We start from the raw sequence: 6,095 nt of genomic DNA on the forward strand, positions 1-6,095 counted from the left end.
GAGGTGAGACTGACTGGCCTGTAGTTCCCTGGGTCTTCCTTTTTTCCCTTTTGAAAAATGGGGGTTATGTTTCCCCTTTTCCAGTCAGTGGGAACTTCACCGGACTGCCACGACTTCTCAAACATGACGGATAATGGCTTAGCCACTTCATCCGCCAGTTCCTTCAGGACCCACAGACGGATCTCATTGGGTCCCATGGACTTGTGCACTTTCAGGTGCCTTAGATGGTCTCGAACCTGATCTTCTCCCACAGTGGGCAGCTCTTCATTCTCCCGGTCCCCACCTTTGCCTTCTGCAGCTTGGGTGGTGAGGCTAGGCAAAACAGTCACTGAGTACCTCCGCCTTCTCCATGTCCCAGGTAACCAGGTCTCCTGTTTCATTCTGGAGAGGGCCCACATTTTCCCTTGTCTTCCTTTTATCCCTGACGTACCTATAGAATCTTTTCTGTTGCCCTTGATGTCCCTGGCTAGATTTAATTCTAGCAGGGCTTTAGCCCTGATACATTTAGGTATGTAAAATATTTAATAAGTGCAGATGGATTGGTGGTCAATGCTCTACTATTTACTACACTTAAAGTTAGTATGGGATATAAAGATTATCACTTAAGCTTACTATACATATCTTAAATGTTACATGCATGCAAAAAATGTCACTTACCAACCCATCGATGTCTGGTGTCAGGTAAGGGATCTCTCAGCCTTGAGGGGTAAGCTTGAGAGGTGTCCCTACTCAAGGGGAGATCACCATGGCGCAGCCAGCTGCTATGGAGGGAGAGCTCAACGGACCCTGATGGCTGCAGATATTTATAGCATAAAGTGATTGATTTGTAGTCACATTTTCTGCTGTGTTGATTCAGTTTCGGTCGCTTATCAGCCCAGTCTCCAGCCAAACCGGGTTTTTCTGGGTTTGGTGCTGAGTTCTCGCTGATAGCCTCACACAATAGGATTAGCTTTGGTTAGGCCTGCTTGCTGAGCATCTGCCTGGACCAAAGTTCAGTTGGTTCAAAGAGGAGGAGTGCATCCATCACAAGGGGTGGAAAAAGATAAGAATGCACAGGGTCAAATTCTGCCACTTACAGAAATCCGCATTAAAGAAGTAACAATTTCTGGACATGGGATCTCCCATAGTAAAATGCTACAGAAAATCTCTTCTAGATTGTGGCTAAGATAAATTCCTGTCAGCATGTCAGAAAATGCTCTGTGATGGTTGTAAGTAAGAATGTAAACATTATATCTTTGATAAATCAGGAAAACATTAGTGAGGCTACCACAGTAACTGTTTTGCCATGAAATGGATGACTGAGGTGTACTAAATTTATTTTTGTTTTAAAATATCTTAACTAGGACCTACTTGGCACAACTCTTTTATAATAGCAAGTACTTCCTTTTTCTGAAGAGTTCAATTTCAAGGTATCAAGGCACTTGAAATAGGTGGGAAATATTGTTCCCACTTTATAGATATGTATCTGAGATGCTGAAATGAGGATGCTGATTTGTAGTACTTTAATGTTCGGGGTACCCTGACTTGATGCGGGTAGGATTTGGCTCTCGCTGGTTCTATAAGCCTAAATTATAAAAGGCAGTTCTAAGTCAGATGGTGGGTAAGTCTTGCTAAAATAAAAGCTTTCCAGCTTTTGTTTTGACAAAACACGGTTCTACTGACTCATCTGAGCCATAATAGGTCTGGGACAGTTTTAAAATAAAACTCTTCTCTCCTGCCTGAGGCCTATGAACACCCAGATTACCTTATTACTGTAGACCCTGAAAAAAGATACCATTTCTCTAAAACAGACTCCTGACAGGGCAGACTCTTTTCCTTCTAGGGTGTGAGTCTTGTCTTGCACCTTTTATGAAGTTTTCTTTTAGCCTAAAGATTGTCCCTCAGCATCACACAGGTCTTCCAGCTGCTTTGGAAAGAGTAGGAAGAGCAGGCAGGCTTGGTTAATCTCTGACTGGTATACCCACTCACTCTCCTTTGTAAAGGAGTAGTTGGGCTTAAGGACATTTTGCGTTCATTGGTTGCTATTGAACGTTTTGATCATACATAAACGTATACATGTGCCTGTACCTACACAAGTATCTCTAACAAGTCTGCACGTGAACAATAAGTAACTGTTTCATATACCGGCATGTATTTTGCACTGGTAAAAACGTTGTGCATTTAATTCTTCATTCAAGAAAACGACAGCAATAAAAGGTTAGACAAGAGTTGTTATTTTCTCTTAGCATGGATTCTACTTTTTTTAATCTGCTACCTTTTTTTTTCCATTTTGCTACTTTGTAGTAATGGCAAAGAAATTTTACAAGAAATCTTTCTTGACTCAAGATTGAGAGAAGTCATTGAGAGCCACATTTTGCTCTACCACGTAATACATAAATCTTGCTGTAAAATGTTTTATATGTAGATGTGAATTTCTCAGCCGGGAAGATGTTCAGAAGCAAAAAGGGCATGCAGGGTTCTAGTTCCCTAGAATAGCAGCGCTTGAATTTTCAGAATATGAAAATCTCTCTATGTATGTTTTAGTTTTGCTAACATAGAAAACTAGCGTTTAATACATATATCTTAAATATGTTATAATCAAACTGTTGTCAAGCAAATGACATTAAGTACCTATCTTTCTGTTATGTGTTTGTTACTTGGAGGGTATCTTTGTCACTGGGACATACCAGAATAATGCAGAATGGCCTCAGTTATCACTAAACCTGCAGGGTTTTGCTTGTTTGTTGTTCGTTTCAAATCTCAGTTATTAAAGGGGTTTCTCCCACATGCGAAATCAATCTGCTAAAGCTAAAGTAGTTTTAGATTGGATCACATTTTGGTATCATTCCATGTAAGAATTTCAGGAAAAATATACCTGAAAAGTAAGGAATATTAAAGAGTCTGACACAACTTCCCATTTTTAACACTGCTAAAACAGCGAAACTTATATTGAAGTTATCTCTTATATGTCACACTTCTAGAAATTTTCCAGACAAAGTATAATCATGCTGCATTCAGTTTTGGAAGGGTGTATGTGTTTATCTTACATGTTTGCGGGAGTAACAGACAGTAACACACATAACATAATAGGCAATGGAACTTTTTAACAGAAAATAATCTGATAAAAGAAAATTAGTTTATCAAGATAATTTTTTTGACACGAGTCCCTGCAAGACTTGATGTCAAAAAAAAAAAGTTTTTCTAAAAAATTGAGAACTGTTGTTATTTACAGAATTTCTGTTATGTTTCAGTGTCATCTCACTTTCAGCTGTAAAGCAAGAGATAAATATTGGAAAAATAGCAACACTGTCTTAAAAGCAAGCTTTTCATCAGGACTATTAAAAACCTTAGCATCTAAATTCATATTAATATTTACTTGCTGTCAAATTTAATCATGCTCTGTGGAAGAAAATTCATTCTTGCTCCCTGTTTAATTGAAGATCTAAGTAATGAAGTCATCTGACATTATTAAGACTATATTTAAAACTAACCAAGCATAATATAAAGTGCTTTTATTTTTAAATGCAGAAGCACTGAAGCAAACGTGAGATCTAGAGTACATTTTTTTTGCTCAGTTTGGGGTTTATTATGATGTAGCGCATGTTGGTGTTGCTGACTTTTCATAGTGTGTCAATAGAAATTAAATAGTATCCCACTTTGCTGACAACTTGTTGTTACTCTAAAATAAAATTTATATTCACTTTACATTCTAATTTATGGTTTAGTCATCAAAGTGACCATTGAAGTGTAAGGTTCATAAATAACTATTTGAATCAGCCTAGTGAGAAATGTGAAATAGTGACAGATTACTGTCATTTTGTTCATGTCAGTCACTGTACAATTTGCTTGAATGTTATAAAAGTAGCTTTATAAAGCTGAAAAGCATGGAGGAACATTAATCTCTGCCTTAGTCCTCCTCTGCTTGTTATTGGTTTCGATTTAAAAATAGTCTGGCTAAAGGAAGGAACAACTCTGATTCTTTTCTCAACACTGTGAAGATTTTTTTGTGTGTTTACTGTGTAAACAGCACAATTTGTGGTCTCTTTCCTGTAAAGAAGGGCATTGTGAGAAATGCATTGTCACAAGTAAGTTTGAAATAGAAACTTTTTTTAAAAGTTTTGAGGCTAGGTCTTGAGGTCCTTTGAGGATTATCGTAACAGCCATTCCCCAGCTATGCTAATATAACTTCATTTGTGAGTTTCCATCGTTATTGGAATACGTTAGTGGTAGGAGAATTTGCCCTGAAATTCTGGGCAAAGTTACTGCTGTTGCTGAGATTCAAGATTTATAGAAGCTGCTTTGAAGATAGGATAATACTGAGTGTTTTGAAGTATTCGCTAGTTTTCTTTGTGGCAAGCTGTCTCTCAAGTTTTGAACTGAAAATATAAAAGTGAAATTCAAAAGCTGTGTTAGACCTGTGTGCTCTGATTAAATCCCTGTTTAAATTTATAAGACATCTCATTCTTATGTATTCCTCCACAGTACTTTCTCCTCAGTTTTAGATTGTAGCTGGAAACTACCAGTCATCTTGTTGTCCAGCTAAGAAGGATTATTTTGGTTTTCCTGGCAGCTTTGAAGGCTTTAGTATCAAATGTACTGCATTTGACATCCCACAACTACAGTACTCTTCAATAAAACAGTTTTGATATTTCACAGCCTTTGTCCCTTTAAATAATCCAAACTGATGAGAATCATGGTTTGCACAAACCTTTAGCAGGGAGACAAGAGATGCACCATGAGCAGTTAGACAGTCAGGACGTGTGGATCTGCTTCCTTTACAGCTGTCTGGTCATTGGTGTTTTCTAAGGCAACAGATGAACTTTTCTTTTTCTTTTGAGTTTGAGTTGTTCTTCCTCAGGCTTGACCTCTCTTGCTGTTCCCTTCAGATGTGTAGAAGAATGAAGGAACGTGGTTTTGAAGTATGAGAACTCTATTAAAAAGGTTCCACTGATAATGAGATAAATATTGAGTACTTGCAGCATGTTTCATGTTTGCAGCATCTTGTAAGTACACTCTAATCCTTGCAGTATTCATTGACTTTAGCTCCGTTTCTTTTAATGAAATGCTTCATGACTATGCCTTGATAAAATCCCGTGTCATATTTAGTGTGAGATTTCGGTCTCATATTCTTGTGTTTCTCTATATTTGCCATTTCTAGTAAAAATTATTAGTATGGTCTTGTTTTGAAATTTGTGTAAAATAAGAACAGTTGAACAGTTCTTCTGGATTTTTTTTTTTAGCAAGCAAAGTTGCCAGTGCAGCTGTGTGTAGCCAAGTACTGTGCCGCCTTGAGGCGTTCATTAGCAGTATCTCATCTTAGCAATATCACGGATTCAAGTAACCGTTGGATGGAAGTGGAAATGATACTGAATGAATGTACTAATACAGCACTCATATTATTATGAACTGGTAATAATATAGCTACAGCATAAGGAAGCATATTTCTGTTCATCAAGACAGTGTAAATATTAAAGCATGTTTAATAAATATCAGCAAGACAAGCAATTTCAATTATAGTTACTCTAAAAAACAAAAAGTAGAAGTACCTTAGTTTACTGCACCTGCTTTGGATTTTATTGCTCATCCTTTGTGGCTTTATCAGCAAATACTCCCATTGTTTTCCATAGTTCAGTTCTAGTAATCCTGTGATTGATTTGCAGCAATAGCAGGTAAATTAGTAAATGCCAAGGTGTATGTATTTCTGGACTGAAAGCATATTGTTGGGCATTCAGGGGACTGGTACCAATTTACACAGTTGTGAGTGACATTGGAATTGACTGTCTGAAGGAACTTCTCAACCTTCAAGAAATAGTCTGTGTATCTGAAGATACCTGTGTTTATACTGCAAAGCACTGTAGGCTGGATGCCCTTAGCAGGAGAAGGTTCATTATGAAAATTCTTATTAGTAGTTTTAGTTTCAGGCTACAAGTCATATTTCTGTCTAATTTTTATGAATATGTAAGAAAGTTGCAAAATACTGTATAATGTATTTGATTATGTTAGCAGGAGTTTTGAAGCCAAGAGGAAAGAATAGCTGGAAAAGCTCTTTAAGCACTCTGAGTATAGGGTGCAGCACCCACACTACTGTTCAGGAATGTATATGATATTGGCAAGTC

Source organism: Aptenodytes forsteri, unplaced genomic scaffold (genome assembly GCF_000699145.1).
Source record: "Aptenodytes forsteri isolate BGI_AS27 unplaced genomic scaffold, ASM69914v1 Scaffold81, whole genome shotgun sequence".
Classification (NCBI taxonomy): Eukaryota; Metazoa; Chordata; class Aves; order Sphenisciformes; family Spheniscidae; genus Aptenodytes; species Aptenodytes forsteri.